The 21,266-nt window shown below is 42.9% G+C and overlaps 1 protein-coding gene across 1 annotated transcript in view; it reads left to right on the forward strand.

Moving 5' to 3' along the window:
• Nucleotides 1-711: 711 nt before the first annotated feature.
• LOC138353635 (uncharacterized) overlaps nt 712-21,266 on the forward strand; it is a 46,229-nt gene continuing 25,674 nt past the window's right edge. Inside the window, exon 1 of the mRNA XM_069306825.1 lies at nt 712-819. The gene's annotated coding sequence lies outside the window, so the exon portion shown is untranslated. The remainder of the gene's footprint in view (nt 820-21,266) is intronic.

A 21,266-nucleotide genomic window follows, 5' to 3' on the forward strand; every position in this document is an offset into this window, starting at 1 on the left:
GGCGCTGCTATGTAATATTCAGTAAAGTTTGTCCTCAATTTGGGGAGTCCGTACATCACGGGGGTAACAGCAGCACTGAAAATCACCACCTAAACGACACACAAAATCACTGGAATAATGTTAATCTTCAGAGTGCATCGTTTTGTTATTAATATTTTATCCTTAACAAAATTTCACAATAAAAAGATATGGTGCAGTTGTGTTATTCACTATACACATGCAAATATGGTACATTTGTGTGTTGTTCACTATACACATACAAGTATTGTGCAGAGATGTGTGTAGACTATGAACTCTCAAATATTATGCAGAGTTGTGTGTTCTTCATTATAAACACACAAATATTGTGCACAGTTGTGTTCTTCACTATCACCAAAATTATTGTATACAGTTGTGTTCATCACTATCACCACAAATATTGTACACAGTTGTGTTCTTCACTATCACCACAAATATTGTACACAGTTGTGTTCTTCACTATCACCACAAATATTGTACACCGTTGTGTTGTTCACTACACACACACAAATATTGTACACCGTTGTGTTGTTCACTACACACACACAAAGGGACCGGATCAGCCCAGCAACAGCGCACCAAGGAGTACGTGGCGTGAGCGTTGCCAGAAAATACACTCCCACAAGCTTTTTCATTGGCTACTATTTGTTATATATATAAGGTGATTGGCTGTTCAGGAGGCATCTGCTAGCGTTGTGGCTCCTGGAAGGGACTGAGGCCCAGTGCACTCCCAGCAGCCGTAGAGAGCGGCCGGACCAGCTCACTCACCCTGCTCTCCCAGCACCTCTGTCCGCCCACTCAGTAGGTGCCATATATCTAGAATTTAGCATTTAATGTAAATTGCATTGATATACAGTTGTCACAAGACTATTAAATTTATTTTGCAGTTTAAATCCTTTTATATTTGCACTTAAATATTGCAACTGCAAAACAGTCCATTAGAGCTTCTGGAAAACACACTTGGGACTCTATAAACAGAGTAACCATGAGCAACAAATTGTGTAACAAATCACTCTATCAGGGTCAAGGAGCTTTATAGATCACTTTTAACAATAACTCTCATTGTTTCTCTGTCAAAATATACTTGAATAACTACTCACTTATGACATAAGTTTACAAAAAGAGCATATGGTACTACATGACTACTTTAAAATTAATGGAAGATATTTTGTGGTATTTGAATTATGGCCCGAGGTTCGTTCTGGCATTTGTGTCAATACCTAAGGCACGATTTTGTATTTCGTTAGAGGCCCATGGGCCGCCCTGGTATTTGGTCAGAGGCCCATGGGCCGCCCTGGTATTTGGTCAGAGGCCCATGGGCCGCCCTGGTATTTGGTCAGAGGCCCATGGGCCGCCCTGGTATTTGGTCAGAGGCCCATGGGCCGCCCTGGTATTTGGTCAGAGGCCCATGGGCCGCCCTGGTATTTGGTCAGAGGCCCATGGGCCGCCCTGGTATTTGGTCAGAGGCCCATGGGCCGCCCTGGTATTTGGTCAGAGGCCCATGGGCCGCCCTGGTATTTGGTCAGAGACCCATGGGTTGCCCTGGTATTTGGTCAGAGGCCCATGGGCCGCTCTGGTATTTGTTCAGAGGCCCATTGATCGTTCTGTTATTTGGCCAGAGGCCCATGGGCCGCTCTGGTATTTGGTCAGAGGCCAATGGACCATTCTGGTATTTCGTTAGCGGCTTATGGGCCGCTCTGGTATTTGGTCAGAGGTCCATGGCCTGCTCTGGTATTTCGTTGGCGCCCATGCGCCACTCTGGTATTTCGTTGGCGCCCATGCGCCACTCTGGTATTTCGTTAGCGGCCCATGCGCCACTCTGGTATTTCGTTAGCGGCCCATGCGCCACTCTGGTATTTCGTTAGCGGCCCATGCGCCACTCTGGTATTTCGTTAGCGGCTCATGCGCCACTCTGGTATTTCGTTAGCGGCCCATGCGCCATTCTGGTATTTCGTTGGCGCCCATGCGCCACTCTGGTATTTCGTTAGCGGCCCATGCGCCACTCTGGTATTTCGTTAGATGCCCATGGGATGATTTTGTATTTGACCAGAGGCCCATGAGGTGATCCTGTATTCGGCTAGGTGCTCGTAGGGCCTCTAATACTTCAATTGATGCTAATGAGGATCTCTGATATTTGGACAGAAGCCCAAGGTGTACTCTCGTGGTTTGTTAGTGACCAAATGCGATGCTCTAGTATTTGAATAGAAGCTCATGGGTGTTTTGGTGTCTACTTAACGGCTCAAAGTGCGCTATGGTATATGGATAGAGTCCCATGGTGTGATATGGTATTTGAATGGAGTCCCATTGTGATTTTCTGGTATTTGGATATAGGCTCATTTACTCGTTTTGTGTTTGGATAAAGGCTCATTTGTTCGCCTGGTGTTTGGATAGAGGCCTATGAAAGTGATCTGGTATTTGTATAGAAGCCCATGTGCTCTGGAATTTGCTTAGAGACCCAGAGTGCGCTATGGTGTATTGATAGAATCCCATTGTGATCCCAAAAAGTTTGAATTTAATTTCAAATCTGTTTTCTATGGCAGCTAAAACATTTATTCAAATATCAGTCTATTTTCTGGGTGTTACTACTATGCGCGTTCAATGCCATGAGTGCATTCTGCGAGTGACAGTATATTATTCCACTTCCTTACTCTTCTAAAAAGTAAATTGCATGGTATATGCCTGCAAGTTCGATTTGAGTCGTACTGGCCCAGTCATTGACGTGCTTCATTGACGTATGTATAGAAAAAGATTGTTTAAATATACATGCACAGTATAAGTATACATGCACATCCAGTATATCTTCCACCTTTTTCTACAGAACCATCGGTATGGCACTGATACACATCGTTACCCATAACCTAACCCATAACTGTTTTAATAATGTAGAGTGTACACTATCTTTCTTGGGTGCATTTACAAAATCAACTGATAGATCCCAGTTATCCCATGGATTAATTGGTTGATTAATCAATAATTGAATTGGACACATATTTAATATTTTGAGGGAGTTAGCTACCTTGTAAAACCAAAATTTATAATTAAATTCCAGAGCTAAGTCAACTCACGTTTCAGGAACGGCTGAGGGTCACAGGATAACAAAACTGCAAATGAGGCATGGCAGGGCGGATCTAACTGAAATTTTTAAAATATTGAACAATTTGGAGAATGTTGATCCGGAAAATTTCTTCAAAAGGTCAGATGTAATACAAACAATGAGCAACGGTTTCAAGCTCAACAAGCAACAATATTGGACTGAGAACAGAAGATGCGTTTTCACCCACAGGGTTATTAACCCCTGGAACCGCCTACCCGTCGAACCGTAAATGCCAAAAAACTTTAAACTTTTAAAGCACAGCTGGAAATGATCATCAAGGCAAATGGAGGGACCTTCGATAAGCTGCCGGCTTCCTGTCCGTGACGAGGCCGCTAGTGTTAGTGGCTGTCAGGTAATGTCAGGTAAATTTCCCTCTCATTCTGTAGGACTCAGGCGAATGTAGCATATTATAAAGCAAAGTGTGAAATTTCATGTGTTGCCGAGATCTACTTAACGCCTTTACAGGGAAAACTGTGCTAATGGACAAAATACTCACACTTATGGTTGGTAATTTTAACTTTGCTCTCAAATTAACTATTCTCGTGGACTTTGGAGCCCCAAGGATGAGACGCATAGCTTCATTTTGCAAGGTTTCAAGAATTTTAACTCTTTGTATACAATGTGAAATGCCGAGCATTTTAGTCAATCACAGAGCAGATATATGATACATAGAACATTCTACTATGTGAAAAGTTAGGTCAATGATTGACACCAACAAGGACCCGAGAGGGCTTTAATCTCTCCCAGAGTCTCCTCCTGGGAGAAGAGAGGTCTCCTGGGTCGTTAATGGGGACAGCAAGGTATCTGTAAGTCTCGCAGTTCTCAAGTGCACGCCCATCTATATGATAATTCTCACTTGGAATGAGAGCGCCAGTTTTTTGTAAAGATAAAAGGAGGCCACATTCCACAGCTCTAGTAGCAAAGGCATCGAGCGGAACTGACCTTCTAGGCTCGCAGGCAACCTGTAAACAAATATCATCAGCATAACAAATAACCGAGTCTTCATTATTAGTTGGAAGATCTTTAAATTTAGTGCTCTGATATTTGGATAAAGACCCATAGGTGCTCTGGTATTTAAATAGACACACATGGGGTGCTCTGGTATTTAAATAGACACACATGGGGTGCTCTGGTATTTAAATAGACACACATGGGGTGCTCTGGTATTTAGATAGACACACATGGGGTGCTCTGGTATTTGGATAGAGACACACATGGGGTGCTCTGGTATTTGGATAGACACACATGGGGTGCTCTGGTATTTGGATAGACACATGGGGTGCTCTGGTATTTGGATAGAGACACACATGGGGTGCTCTGGTATTTGGATAGACACATGGGGTGCTCTGGTATTTGGATAGAGACACACATGGGGTGCTCTGGTATTTGGATAGACACACATGGGGTGCTCTGGTATTTGGATAGAGACACACATGGGGTGCTCTGGTATTTGGATAGACACATGGGGTGCTCTGGTATTTGGATAGACACACATGGGGTGCTCTGGTATTTGGATAGACACACATGGAGTGCTCTGGTATTTGGACACACAAACACGGGATGCTCTGGTATTCGAATAGAAGTCTACATGATGTTATGGTGTTCGGGTAGAGCCCCATGGGCTCTCTCAAATTAGAATAAAGCCACATAGGGTGCTCTAGATTTCTCATAGAGGTCCATTGGTGCTCTGGTATCTAGATAGGGGCCTATTGGATTCTCTGGTATTTGGATAAAGACCCATCGGGTGCTCGGATATTTGGATAAAGACCCATCGGGCGCTCTTGTGTTTGGATAAATGCCCATCAGACACTCTGGTGTTTGTGTTTGGATAAAGACCCATCGGGCGCTAAGGTGTTTGGATAAAGACCCATCGGGCGCTAAGGTGTTTGGATAAAGACCCATCGGGCGCTAAGGTGTTTTGATAAAGACCCATCGGGCGCTCTCGTGTTTGGATAAAGGCCCATTGGGCGCTCTGGTGTTTGGATAAAGACTCATCGGACGCTCTGGTATTTGGATAAAGGGCTATGGGGTTCTCTGGCATTTGGCTATAGGGCCATCGGACACTCTGGTGTTTGGATAAAGACTCATCGGACGCTCTGGTATTTGGATAAAGGGCTATGGGGTTCTCTGGCATTTGGCTATAGGGCCATCGGACACTCTGGTGTTTGGATAGAGGCGCATTCTGGTATTTAGACAGTCACATGGTATCTAGTATATTGATAAAGTGCCTTGGGCGGTCTGGTATTTAGTTATATACTCATAGAACACTGTGGAATTTGGTTAGATGACCAGTGATCGCTCTGGTATTTGGTTATAGACTCATGGAGAGCTGTGGTATTTGATTAGATGCCCATGCAGTTCTCTAATGTTTTGTTAGAGACCCGTTGATCGCTCAGGAATTTGGTTAGAGACCCATCGATCGCTCAGGAATTTGGTTAGAGACCCACGGGGTTCAATGATATATGTACACACACCCATGGGGCTGTCTTGTATTACGATATAAGCCCATAGGGCGATCTGGTATTTGGACAGAGCCCAATTGGGCGCACTGTTATTTGGTCATCAGCTGATGGCTGACTGGGTGATCTGATAATTGGATAGCTGCCAAGCTGGTTCTCTTATATTATGTTAGAGGGTGACCGGGCACTTTGGAACTTCGTTAAAGGGAGTTAAGTATATATATTTTACACACACACACACATATATATATATATATATATATATATATATATATATATATATATATATATATATATATATAATAACACAATAAAGGAAATATATATATAATATATATATATAATATACACAATAAAGGAAAAAAAAAAGGGAAGGGGGGTGGTAGGAGAAAAGCACACAGAAACTGTAGTGGAGGGAATACACATTCTCTCCAATGCGTTATGTGTGGTTTCCTCCGAGGCTATGGGTCCCCCTTCTTCCAGCCAGAGGTGGTACTCCCTTCCCTAATGAAAAAAAAAAAAAAAAATATATCCGCAGTCCGCAGTCTCCGTGGTGTAGTGGTAGCAGTCTCCGTGGTGTAGTGGTAAGACACTCGCCTGGCGTTCCGCGAGCGCTATGTCATGGGTTCGTATCCTGGCCGGGGAGGATTTACTGGGCGCAATTCCTTAACTGTAGCTTCTGTTTAACGCAACAGTAAAATGTGTACTTGGATGAAAAAACGGTTCTTCGCGGCAGGGGATCGTATTCCAGGGACCATAGGATTAAGGACTTGCCCGAAACGCTACGCGTACTAGTGGCTGTACAAGAATGTAACAACTCTTGTATATATCTCAAAAAAAAAAAAAAAAAAAATTATATATATATATATATATATATATATATATATATATATATATATATATATATATATATATATATATATATATATATTTTTTTTTTAATGAAAAAGTACCACCTTTAGCTGGAAGAAGGGGGACCCATAGCCTCGGAGGAAACCACGCATAACACATTAGAGGGAATGTTTAGATCCCCTCCAATACAGTTTCTGTGTGCTTTTCTCCTACCACCCCCTTCCTTTTTTATTTTTTGTGCTTTATTATGCATTTGATGGTTACAAGATATACATGGGTTGATACAAAAATAATAATGCAAAAAGGTGCTTAAAGGTTATGGATCTCTTGAAAAACACAACAATGGGAAACATTGATGAATGTCACAGACGGGTTCAATCATTGTTGCAAGTCAAACACTTCTTCGAATTCCTCTGAAGTTGGACTAGTGCCCAAGACGCAACAGGCATTTCCCCTCTGAATCGCAACACCGAGGCGCTGGAACAAGAAACTTTTTGCTCTCTGGTCTTTTGTAGCGCTGATCAATTTGTCCCCCAGTTCCTTCAGGAACTTCAATGCACATTTTCCCCACGAACCGAGGGTCTCCGAGCCGATCGGAAAAAAGCTGTAACAGTGTGCCAGACCTCTGTATTTAATAATTTTCTGCGATTCCCTGAAAGAAGCAGCACCACCGCTTTCACGTGTGCTGTAGTGGAGGTTAGTGGAGGTAGGTACTGGCCAGTGTGGCAGCGCACGTGTAGTCCCATACCACTTGCTTACCATCCTTCCAAGGTAGCAAGGTGACCCCATCAGGGCGCTTCTGAGGGTCGTTAGGTCTGGATAAGTGTGGTTCTCTTTGTGCAGGGCAGCGGGCTGTGGCGAGGCTCCTCTTGATGATGTCGTTGACTTCTTCATGTCTTGCAATTTTACCCTGTGATTTACGACATACCAGACCATGACGACCATATTGGTCTGCCATCGCAGTTCCGCAGATGCACCTATGTTCGGTGAAGATGGGGGCGGCAAGGCGAAGGGCAACTCCAATGCGGAGAGCGTCATGACTGAGGCGAGTTCCCAGGGCTGCATTGGGCACAGCAAATAAAAAATCCCCGGCGTGGGGTGCTGTTACCGCTAGGAGGCGGGCTTTATTTTCAGCATCAGCGTTGTCAATCATTGCTGTGACAGTCTTTTCCATTATGGGGCTATCCCAGTGGGCCTGCTTGTGGTCTTTTGGGACTTGTGGTCGGGGTTGAGGGTGTGCAATGGTGTCCCATTGTCTGGCTGCTTCGATGAACGTTTGATCATGAGTTCCCGCTGTCTCTCTCATACGCTCTGGTAGGATCTGCCCTACCAATTCGTTGGCTATATATATATATATATATATATATATATATATATATATATATATATATATATATATATATATATATAATGTCGTACCTAGTAGCCAGAATGCACTTCTCGGCCTACTATGCAAGGCCCGATTTGCCTAATAAGCCAAGTTTTCCTGAATTAATATATTTTCTCTAATTTTTTTCTTATGAAATGATAAAGCTACCCATTTCATTATGTATGAGGTCAATTTTCTTTTATTGGAGTTAAAATTAACGTAGATATATGACCGAACCTAACCAACCCTACCTAACCTAACTTATCTTTATAGGTTAGGTTGGGTTAGGTAGCCGAAAAAGTCAGGTTAGGTTAGGTTAGGTTAGGTTAGGTAGGTTAGGTAGTCGAAAAACAATTAATTCATGAAAACTTGGCTTATTAGGCAAATCGGGCCTTGCATAGTAGGCTCAGAAGTGCGTTCTGGCTATTAGGTACGACATATATATATATATATATATATATATATATATATATATATATATATATATATATATATATATATATATATATATATCTCTACCTGACCACGCGTTGCCGTGGCTCAGTCACAGCAACCATCCTCTTGTCTCCCAGTCCTCCCCACCATTCCCCCTTCCCCGTTCTCTCGTCCTCCCCAACATTACCACCTTCCCTGTCCCCTTGTCCTCCCAACTATTCCTCACTCCCCCATCCCCTCATCCTCCCAACCATTCCTAACTCCACCGTCCCTTTGTCTTCCCGACCATCCCTCACTCCACCATCTCCTCGTCCTCCTAACCATTTCCCACTCCACCATCCCTTCGTCCTCCACACCATCTCTCACTCTCCCATCTTCTTGTCTTCCCTACCATTCTCCCTGTCCTGTCTCCTCGTCCTCCCCACCATCCCACTATTCTCACAAAATGAACAGTACTGAAAACAACACAGTTCAATTCCAACACAGTGTCACTCAAAATAATGAAATCAAAATGAAAATAAATCGAAATATATGAAAATTCAATATATCGATGCAATCAGAAACATTGAAATGTAAATGTAACATATTTAGTATAGCGTGTATTGCTGTAATGTGCAACAGATGGCGCTGTTTCTAAAAAAAAGAATGTTTTTACCTGTTACAGGTGTGGCATCTATATTTATACTTATGAAATGAACGGTATGGTAAACAACACAGCTCAATTCCAATGCAATGCCACAGAACATAATTAAATAAAAATGAAAATAAATCGAAATCTATTTAAAATTAATATATCAGTGCAATCAGAAACATTGAAATGGAATCATAACATATTTAGTATAGCGTGTGTTGCTATTGCATGCGACAGATGACGCTGTTTTTTTTTTTAAATATGTTTTTACCTGTCACAGGTGTGGCATCTATATAATTGGTATATAAACACATACATGTATTCGAATGGAACATTGTGTCAAAATTTCAATGCAATCGATGAAGAACTTTTGGAGATTACAATGTGGGTTGCTCTTACGTCCAACAGATGGTGCTTTTTTTTAAATCATGTTTTTTCCTGTCACAGGTGAGGCATGTATATAGTAGGTATATAAAATCACGCGTTTATTCGAATGCAACGTCATGTCAAAATTTCAAAGTATTCAGTAGAGAGGTTACGAAGATTTCCCTCACATGAAAAACACATGAAAAAGACAGTTTAAAAAAAAAAGTCATGCTTTTATCCCATCAGAGACGTGATATCTATAGAGTATGTATATAAAAACACATTCGGATGTGAATGGAACGTTGTGTGAAAATTTCAAAGCAATTGGTGAAGAACTTTCGGAGATTAGTGATTTTGAACAAACGAACAGTTACATTTTTATTTACATACTAGCAGTACCCGGCCATGCGTTGCTGTGGCTCAGTAACACAAGTGCGTTGCTGAGCCACAGCAACCTTCCTTGTCCGTCAGCCCTCCACACCATTCCCCCCTCACCCGTCACCTCGGCCTCCCATCCATTCCCCACTCCACCGTCCCCTCGTCCTCCCCACCATTCCCCACTCCACCATCCCCTCCTTCCCATCATGCTCCACTCCCCTGTTCTTTTGTCCTCTCCACCATTCTCCATTCCCCCATCCTCTCATCTCCACCATCCCAAATTCCCCTGTTCCATCGTCCTTCCCCACCATTACCCCCTCCCTTATCCCCTCGTCCTCCCCGCCATCTTTCCCTTCCATCCTCTCGTCATCCCCACTCTCTCATCCGATGCCTTCCCAAATGGTCTGATGTTCCCATCAGATAATTGAGATCAAGTGATCTGATGTTCCCGTTACTGAAATATAAAAAAAAGTTAAAAAATGAAATGAAAATATGAAAAAATAAAAAAATAAACTATACTCGCGAAATGAACGGTATGGTAAACAACACAGCTCAATTCCAATACAAAGTCACACAAAATAATTAAATCAAAATGAAAATAAATCAGAATTTATGAAAATTCAATTTATCAATGCAATCAGAAACATTGAAATGGAATTGTAACATTTAGTACAGCATGTGCGTTGCTTTTACATACAACAGATGGTGCTATTTTTCAAGAAAAGCATAGTTTTACCTGTCACAGGTGTGGCATCTATACTTATATTTACGAATTGAACGGTATGGTAAACAACACAGCTCAATTCCAACATAATGTCACACAATAATTCAATGAAAAATAAAATTAATCGAAATCTATGAAAATAAAATTTATCAATGCAATCCGAAACATTGAAATGGAATTCGTGACATTTAGTATAGCGTGAATGATGCTATTATGTGCAACAGAGATGGAGATGTTTTTCAAAAACACGTGTTTTTACCTGTCACAGGGTTGGCATCTATATAGTAGGTATATAGAAACCCAGTACCAGACATCTTCCTTAGAGACTTCAATCTACCCAGTTTAAAATGGAGAATAGTAAACAATAACATTATAGCAGGAAATCAACCTGGAAATAACCAACCACAGGTCAGAGAACTACTGAGATTGTGACAAATTCTCGCTCAGTCAGCAGATTACAGAACCAACTAGGAACGAAAACACGCTGGACCTGATATTCACGAACAATGAGGAGCTAATCAGAGACATTACTGTCTCAGACACTACGTACTCGGACCACAAGCTCATTGCAGTGCAAACTAACATTAATAACGGTAGTAGGCCCAAGAGAAACAACAAGCGAGAAGGGCTATTCAATAAATTCAATTTAAATAATTAAAGGATAGACTGGGAGAAAATAAACAGGGAACTTACAAACATTCAATGGGAAAATGTTCTAAGATATAAAAATCCTTCACAAGGAATAGAAAAACTGACTTCTGAAGCATATGAAGCCTGTCTGAAACATGTTCCTTTGAGGAAAGCCAGAAAGAAGACCAATGTAGAAAGAGAACGCAGACATTAAAAAAGGAGCAAGAAATTAACGGAAATGCTTTAGCAGACACGACTCTCCATACAAGGAAGAAATAATTTAAACAGGGAGACTGACGAAATCGAACAGAGACTGAAGCATTCCTATCAGACTGAAGAAAGGCAACTAGAACAGAAAGCAATTCAAGAAATAAAGAAAAACCCAAAATATTTCTTCACATATTCTAAATCAAAAGCGAAAACCACTTCCAGTATTGGACCTATTCGTATTAGTGAAGGTTCATACACGGAGGATGACAAAGAAATTAGTGAAATCCTTAAAAAAGCAGTATGAGGACATGTTTAGCACTCCGATACTCAGCATGAAAGTGGAAGATTCAGACAATTTCTCTATGAATGATACTCAAACACCTGTAAATATAACTGATATCAGCACGAGCGTGGCAGATTTTGAAAGAGAAATTTACAATATGCCCATGCACTCAACCCCGTGTCCAGACTCATGGAATTCAATATTTATAAAAAAATGCAAAGTGTCAGTAGCACAGGCACTCAGTATAGTGTGGAGGAAGAGCTTGGATACAGGGGCGATACCAGATGTGCTTAAAGCAGCTCTACACAAGGGTGGTAGCAAAGCATTGGCAAAGAATTATAGACCAGTTGCACTAACGTCCCACATAATAAAAGTATTTGAGAGAGTGATCAGGAGTCAGGTCACTAGATTCATGGAAACCAATGACCTCCACAACCCAGGCCAACATGGGTTTAGAGCAGGAAGATCATGCCTCTCACAGCTACTTGACCACTATGACAAAATCACTGAGGCATTAGAGGAAAAACATAATGCAGATATCGTATACACAGATTTTGCAAAGGCATTCGACAAATGTGACCATGGAGTGATTGCACATAAAATGAGGTCAATGGGTATAACTGGTAAAGTAGGATGCTTGATACTCAATTTCCTGTCGAACAGAACACAAAGAGTCAATCGAGTAAAATCGAGTCCGAGCGCAGTTAAAAGCTCTGTACTTCAAGGTACAGTCCTTGCACCACTGCTGTTCCTTATTCTCATATCAGACAGACAAAAACACAAGTCACAGCTTAGTGCCACCCTTTGCAGATGATACAAAAATCAGCAAGAAAATTACCTTTGCTAAAGACATTGATAAACTACTGTGATGGAAAAAAGAAGTGAAGGTGTTCGGCAGTCCTCCTAATGGCTGGTGTCAATGCCAATCACATTTACAAAAAAAAAGTTGACTGCGTGTCTGTTGCTTCCTGTGGTAAAGTAAGGGAAAACACGCAAAACAAATCTTATGAACAATGAAACTTTAATTAACTTTAAAACAAATATGAACGAAGACAATCCCTTGGCTATGTACAGTGCAAACAAACAAGATTATAAAGTAAAAAAATAACAATAAAATAGCGGTTACGTTACTCTACAATGAATAAAGACAAAAAATGAAGTGCTCAGGTGCTGAGAATATTTGCTGGCTGAACACATCCACTACTACACAGAGTGTATATTAGATAGGTGTGTCAGCTTTGAGACCACAGAATATTCTAAATCCAATAGCTTGTGCACGCTCAGTCATCGGCTATGTAGATGGCGCTGCAGACGACGATCCACCAATGGGACGCGTGCTGGCTGGAAGTGGTGGTTTGGTGATCGACGAAGGTGGAAGGGGGAGTGTGGAGAGCGAGTGTCTGATACGTATGCGCCTGGCAGAAACGTATTTATTCAATATGTACCACACTTGCTTGTAGTATCTAGATGTTGTAGATGTATTGAAGTAACATGTTGATAGGAAAGAGCAGGCCAAATCTCTCTTGAAGGAGATTATCGTAACAGCTCTCCACCGAAGCCTGCTCTTACGGGTTAAGTTACTTCAGTAGATGGTGTAGAGGTAGGAGTAGCTGTCTCTACCTCGTAGACTCTGGAGAGGGCGTCGGCTATGATGTTGTTCGAACCTTTGATGTAGAAGATCTTCAGATTAAAATTCTGCAAGTACAGTGCCCAGCGTAGAAGACGTTGATTGCTGAATTGGGCCTGTTGTAGGAACCGTAGGGGATTGTGGTCCGAGTAGATGGTAATAGACCGATTCCCCTGTAGGTAAGGTTCGAAATGTTGCAGATTCAGGATGATGGAGAGGAGTTCCTTTTCTATAGTGCTATAGTTCTTTTAATGGGGCTTCAACTTGTAGCTGTAGTAGCTGACAGGAAGAAACTCTTCGCCACGTTGTTGCATTAGGACGCCCCCGATGCCGGTACCACTGGCGTCGACATTGATGATGAAGGGCTTCGTAATATCTGGAGAGGCGAGAATAGGATCAGAACATAGCTGAGATTTAAGTTGTTCATAGGCAACGGTTTGTTGAATGGTCCAATGATACCGTTGCTTGGGGCTGGTCAGATTAATCAAGGGTGTCGCTACCATACTAAAATTCTTCACAAACCTACGACAGTAAGATGCAAGTCCAAGGAAGCACAGGAGCTGCTTCCTGGTCGTAGGTTGTGGGTAATGCTGAATGGCTTGAGTGTGAATTGTTAAAGGAGCTATGCTGCCACTCCCTATCACTTGACCCAGATAACGTACTTTACCTTCGGCAGAGGTGGACTTGTAAAGGTGGACAAAGGTTGATGGTAAGGCTGGCTGTCGGGAGCTTTGAGAACAATCGTTGCAGCTGGAGCAGATGTTCGCTCCAGGTGTTGGTTGCCACAACGATGTCGTCCAAGTAGGCGTAGGTGGGATCTAGGCCGTAGATGACACGGTTGACAGCTCGCTGGAAGGCGGCCGGGGCATTACACAGTCCAAAAGGAAGGCGTTCATATCTGTATAGGCCAAAAGGAGTGGTGAAGGGAGATATTTCCTTAGCTCTCTCTGTTAGGGCGATTTGTTAATAGCCCTTTAACAAATCAATTTGGGATAAATAATTTGCATTACCTACTGCGTCAAGGATATCTTCTATTCGTGGTAAAGGATAAGCATCCTTGGCAGTCACAAGGTTCAGTTTCCTATAATCGATACAAAGGCATACTTTACCGTGCGGTTTTGGCACCAAGATGCAGGCTGAGGCCCAAGGGGACTCACAAGGGGTGGCCAGCCCATGATCCAGAAGATACTGTACTTCAGCACTCATAACATCCTTTTTGTACGGGCTGATCAGGTAGAAGGGTTGACGAATCGGCCGGGTATCAGGAAGCAGCTGGATGTCGTGCTGAACCACATTACACTCCTGGGGATCATCGCTGAACAACTTCTGATGTTCTTGAACTTTAATGAGAGGAGCACTATTACAGTCTGTAAATATTTAGGAAGATCATTAAGGATCTCCGAGTTGGAAGGCACTGACTCAGAGTCAGTGCTTTCCGGAGGAGAAGCAGGAAAGGTTTCACTGTGGAGGTATTGATCTTTGAAAGTGGAGAGTGATATTAGCACAGTGGGGGGGGGGGAATACCTTTATACTCCTTTAGAAGATTGCCGTGGCACAACTGGGTCCTCCGCCGCCTATCTGGAGTCTCAAGAACGTAGTTGTGGTTGTTTCTGCACTTCTTGATGCGGTAGGGTCCTGAAAACTTATTTTGCAATGGAGAACCTGGGATCGGAAAATATGCCAACACGAAGTCTCCTGGTTTAAATTTCCTGATTTTGCTGCGTTGGTCAAAATGAGTCTTCATCCTATCTTGAGCTTTCAATGAATTGTCATTGGCAAATTTACGTACTCTCTCTAGAATGTGCTTTAATTTTTGAAGAAACTGGGGCACATTCTGAGGGTCACTGAAGGTGGCATTACGTAGAGAGTCTTTAAAAGCTTTAATAGGAGTACGGCACTTACGTCCGTAGAGCATCTCATAAGGAGATACTCCTAGAGACTCATTTGGGAGACTTCTGAAAATGCACTTGATGATGTCAAGTTGTTTATCCCAGTCTTTCATGGTTTCATTGCAAATTTTCTTTAAGAGTGATTTTATCTTTTGGTGACTACGTTCAAGAGAACTTGTGAACCAGGATGATAGGGGCTGGACAATACCTGAGTGATGTTGAATTCTTCCAGTGTCTTCTTGAAGAGATCACTGGTGAAGTTGGTGCCACAGTCACTTTGAATCTCCCTTGGAAATCCATATTGGGTAAAGATCTTCAATAGTTGTTTTACCACCGTAGCAGCCGTAATGTTCTTTACAGGAACTGCTATGGGGAATCTGGTGGTTGGACACAGGATGGTTAGTATATAAGCGTTGCCAAAACTGGTCCGGGGTAAAGGACCAACACAGTCTATGATGAGTCTGGAAAGGTTCCGAAGGCACCGGGATAGGAATTAAAGGAGCCCTGGGAATCGGGATGTTAGGTTTTCCTGCCATCTGACATGTATGACACTGTTGCACATAACGTTTTACATCTTTAACCATACCTGGCCAGTAGTAGTCTTGTCTGATTCCATGATAGATTTTGCTAAAAGCATAGTGAGAAAGCGCTCCGTGGGCCAGGTGTAGAATATCGGGCCATAGGCTGGTGGGAACTACTAGTTGGTCGACATTAGCCCAATCGTCCTCCTCCGTCAGCTTACTGGGTCTGTACCTTCGGTAGAGCAACTGATTCTCTAGGAAGAACCCAGGGATACTGTCAGATTGAGTCTTGGCCTTTAAGAATAATGGTGTTATTGAAGGATCCTCCCTCTGTAACTTACGGAACTCCAACATAGTAAGATTCGGTGGTAGATTCTGAGGGTCTTGAAGGGCAGCAGTTGCAGTAGAGTCAGCTGGTTGCGGGCGTGCAGCTTGCGCACGGGTTGTCACCAAAACCGGAGGAGAGACTTCATCAATTTCTTGGACCTCTGCTGGAACATACTTCAAGATGGGGTTGTCCACTACAGAGTCACATACCTGGGGTTTGTCCATGATGATCAAGTTGGAAGGTTGCAGATCTTCGGCCAATTTGTTGCCCAGGAGAAGTTGTACCCCTGACATGGGAAAAGGCTTTTCCCTGATGGCGACTTGGACTTCATCGGTCGCGAAAGGACAATCCAGGTGGACTCTGGCGAGTGGATACGGAGTGGTAGCAGTGAGGTCAATGATAAGGACGGTTTCCCCGGTGTAGGTGATGTTAGACACAGCCGATTTCAATATTATTGACTGAAGAGCCGCTGTGTCCCTCAAGATCTTCAATTTGAAACGTCCCTCCGAATCTGTACTGTTGACAGAGACAGTTCCAGGATACAGGTGTTTGCTGAAGAGAGAAAGATCATTAACAGGAACACCAACATTCATCAAAGGCTTACCGGACTTAGGAAGAGTCGTTTTGGGTTTAAGAGTTTCACTATAGCCTTTGTATTGGGCTTTCCCACATTTATCTATGGTATGTCCATAGAACCGCAGCAGTAGTGTGGAGGAGGAGACTATTGTGGTACAAAATAATAGCAATATTGCAGAGCCAGATAATATAAACGATGAGAGCAACAGTGAGACAGAGTGCATATATGAAGGAATTGGGACGAGAAACGGAGATGGCTCCAATAAAGAGGTAGACAAGACAGTCACAGATATAAATACCTTGAAAAACGCAAAACCGGAACACATTTGCAAATTCTACGCTAAAGGAATATGCAAATATGGAAAATTAGGAGCAAAATGCCATTTTCTGCATCCTCGAAAATGCAGGAACATGTTGGAGAGGGGTACATGCCGTTTTGGAACAGGGTGTAGATAATTCCACCCTAAATTGTCAATTTTCAATTAAGGACAAAAAATGCTACAATCTTCAGTGTCCGGAATTCCATGTGAGAGGTACAGAGCGTTATAGACGGGAAGATCAATATGACACTACTGGAAATTTTTTAGAGGAAGGCAGAAACAGAGTAGTAAATATAAGAGAGAGGAACAGTCAGATGGAACCACTACAGGATTACAGAGGGGAACGGAGATACCCACAAGACTGGAATTCAAATTATCAACAAGCACACAGGTACTACACCAGACAACACCCGTCCTACTACCAAAACTGGACGAATCACTTCCAAAACGACACACCCTGGACGCAAACACAGTGGCCTCCTTACCAGAGCCTCAGATATTAACAGCAAGTAAGGCTTCCAGCACTTCCACTAACACGATAACATCATTTATATTTGCCAACATCCAAGGTATAAAAACACGCAAATCCAACAAAGTTCACTCTATAGATGGTCTCCTTCATGAGGGAAATGCAGTGTTTGCAGCCCTAACAGAAACCCACACAAAGGACTACCATGATGGTGAAATAAGGATCTCTGAGTACAATCTTTTCAGATGTGATAGGAAACACCGGCTTCAGGGTGAGGTCAGCCTCTACATCAAAGACACACTCATCTGTACTGAGCTGCTAAACACCTCAAATGATATGGTGGAAGTGCTGATAATCAAAATAGAGATTTTAAATGTAGTTATTGTCCTTGTATATAAGTCACCGGAGGCAAACCCTGAGCAGTTTAAAGACCAACTAATGAAAATAGAACACTGCTTGGAAAACCTCACAAATCCAGCTCCGAACATCATCCTGCTTGGGGACTTCAACCTACGGCACCTGAAATGGAAGCACCTGGCTAATACAGTAATATCAGAAAGAATACCAGGAAGTAGCCTAAATGAACAGGCACATGCAATTGACCTGCTAGTGATGTGCGACAGGTTTGCCTTAAACCAACCAATAGTAGAACCAACTAGGAAGGAGAACACGCTGGACCTCATTTTCACTAATAATGATGAATTGATCAGGAACATAATGATTACAAGTACCTGTTACTCAGATCACAACTTGATTGAAGTTATGACAACCATGGGGAGTATACCTTCAAAACCAGCCCAGATTCCCGGTGGAGGAGATTTCAGCAAATTCAACTTCAATAATAAACATAAACTGGGAGCAAATAAACCAGGACTTCACAGAAATATACTGGGAAGAACAGCTAGAAAATGCAAACCTGAACCAGTGCCTGGAAAAAATAAGCTCAGTAGCACTAGAAATATGTTCAAACCGCATACCTCTAAGAAAAAAGAGGAAGAGATGCAGATTGGAAAGGGAACGTCGTTCCCTATATAGGCGAAGAAAACGAATCGCGGAACAACTTGAGAGTCGCACCCTATCTCTAGAACGGCGAAGAAGGTTAGGTAGAGAAATAGAAACAATTGAACGGAAGCTACAAGAATCATACAAAACCCAGGAGATGCAAAAAGAGCAAAAGGCCATCAGTGAAATGGAGAGAAATCCGAAATATTTTTTCTCCTATGCAAAATCAAGATCAAAAACCACATCTAGTATCGGGCCCCTGCGAAAGGGAGATGGAACTTTCACCGATGACAAAGAAATGAGCGAGCTACTGAGGAAGCAGTACGACTCTGTTTTCAGCGAGCCATTAAACACACTAAAGACTGATAACCCAAATGAATTTTTCATGGATATGATACCAACATCAAATCATATATCAGACGTCACCCTATCCCCACTGGATTTTGAAGAAGTCATAAACAGTATGAATCTGCACTCTGCACCAGGCCCGGATTCTTGGAACTCCATATTCATAAAGAACTAAAAAACCACTATCGCAGGCCCTCCACATTCTGTGGAGACAAAGCCTAGATACTGGCGTTATTCCTGATATACTAAAAACAGCAGAGATAGCCTCACTTCATAAAGGAGGAAATAAGGCAGAGGCAAAAAATTACAGACCGATAGCACTAACATCGCACATCATAAAAAAAATTTGAGAGAGTGCTAAGAAGTAAGATCACAAAATACATGGAATCACAGCATCTCCATAACCCCGGACAACATGGTTTCAGAATAGGGCGCTCTTGCCTGTCGCAGTTGCTGGACCACTATGATACGGCATTAGATGCTATGGAAGACAAACAAAACGCTGATGTAATTTACACAGATTTCGCAAAAGCTTTTGATAAATGTGACCATGGTGTTATTGCACATAAAATGCGTTCAAAAGGAATTACCGGAAAAATAGGCAGATGTATCTACAATTTCCCGACCAACAGAACCCAATGTGTAATAGTCGACAAAATAAAATCCAGCCCATCAACCGTGAAGAGCTCAGTCCCCCAGGGTACTGTGCTTGCTCCAGTACTTTTTCTCATCCTCATATCGGACATAGACAAGAACACAACCTATACCACTGTATCATCCCTTGCAGATGACACTAGGATCTTCATGAGAGTAGGTAACAGAGGACACGGCGAACCTCCAGTCAGATGTAGATCAGGTCTTTCTATGGGCTACAGAAAATAATATGGTGTTTAACGAAGATAAGTTCCAGCTCATGCGCTATGGGAAAATAAATATAAAAACGGAAACCATGTACTCAGGCAAATCATAACATAGAACGAAAAGGCAATGTAAAGGATCTGGGTGTACTCATGTCGGAAGACCTTACCTTTAAAGAACACAATAAAGTAGCCGTCACAACTGCAAGAAAAATGACAGGTTGCATAACAAGAACTTTTCACACTAGAGATGCTATACCGATGATGATACTTTTCAAAACGCTTGTGCTCTCTAGAGTGGAGTACTGCTGCACAATGACAGCATCTTTCAAAGCTGGAGAAATTGCTGACCTGGAGAGCGTGCAGAGATCCTTTACTGCTAGAATCCACTCAGTAAAACATCTAAACTATTGGGACCGACTAAAGAGCCTAAAACTGTACTCCCTTGAGCGCAGGCGGGAGAGGTACATAATAATTTACACGTGGAAAATATTAGAGGGGCTGGTCCCAAACCTGCACACAGAAATAGCATCACATGAGACCAGAAGACATGGCAGGATGTGCAGAATACCCCCGTTGAAAAACAGACGTGCAACAGGTACAGAGAGAGAACTCTATCGACATCAGAGGTCCGAGACTGTTCAACACGCTTCCACTACACATAAGGGGCATAACTGGCCGACCCCTCACAGTGTTCAAGAGAGAACTGGATAAGCACCTCCAAAGGATACCTGATCAACCAGGCTGTGACTCATACGTCAAGCTGCGAGCAGCCGCGTCCAACAGCCTGGTTGATCAGTCCGGCAACCAGGAGGCCTGGTCGACGACCGGGCCGCGGGGACGCTAAGCCCCGGAAGCACCTCAAGGTAACCACAAGGTAGCGTGCAATATTTACAATACAATTGAGAGCTCGCCTGATCGGTACTCACTTTGTCATAACTAGACCAAGACTTCTTACTGGAAGGTGGGTCAGGTGTGAGCCGGTGTATAAGACTGTAGGTGTCAGCCGACTTCGCACATCTGATGTAGTCGGTTTCTTCTTTGTCTGCTAAATATAAACGGATGGAAGGGGGAGTACGTCTTAAGAATTCCTCAACTAGAATCAGGTTGACGAGTTCTGAAAATGTAGACATGTGAAGTAAGTAAGTAATTATCAAAAGAAGGCACCAAACCGGGAAGGCTATGTAGCACCATCAAATACGCAAAATAATCAGAGGGCGCTAAATATCACCAAGGATGCCAATACGAGAACAAAAACGCATAAGGCGAACGATATCAAAAGTATCCGAGTCACCAAGAATTCTATCGAGGGACAGGTGACCGCGAGGGGCGGTCGGAAAGCAAGACACACGCTCGTCCTGGAAGTCAGGACATTCAAGAAGGACATGCACGACCGTAAGAGGGACAATGCAACTAGGACAATAAGGAGCAGGGCGGCGCTCCATCAAGTGACCATGGGTTAAGCGAGTACGGCCAATACGCAACCTCGCTAGAGCTGTTTCCCACCGCCGGTTACGGTGGAAGGAGGACGGCCACGAGGAAACACAACATTTAAGAGTACGTAGCTTGTTACCAGTAACAGACAACCAAGAAGCCTGCCAACGGGTAAGGACTGAGGAATGGATAACCGGGTAAAAGTCGGAATACGGAATGCCTTTACGAGAGATGGGACAAGAGCGGACAGCTTCCTTAGCGGCAGCATCCGCACGCTCATTTAAAGACACGCCAATATGGCTGGGAACCCAACAAAACTCAACCGACTTAAATTTACTGTGAACGAGAAACAGCCAATGCTGGATCTCGACAACTACCGGATGAACTGGATTAAAGCACCCGAGAGCCATGAGGGCACTACGAGAGTCAACAACAACCACAAAGGA

This window comes from Procambarus clarkii, chromosome 59, assembly GCF_040958095.1.
Source record: "Procambarus clarkii isolate CNS0578487 chromosome 59, FALCON_Pclarkii_2.0, whole genome shotgun sequence".
NCBI classification, from domain to species: domain Eukaryota; kingdom Metazoa; phylum Arthropoda; class Malacostraca; order Decapoda; family Cambaridae; genus Procambarus; species Procambarus clarkii.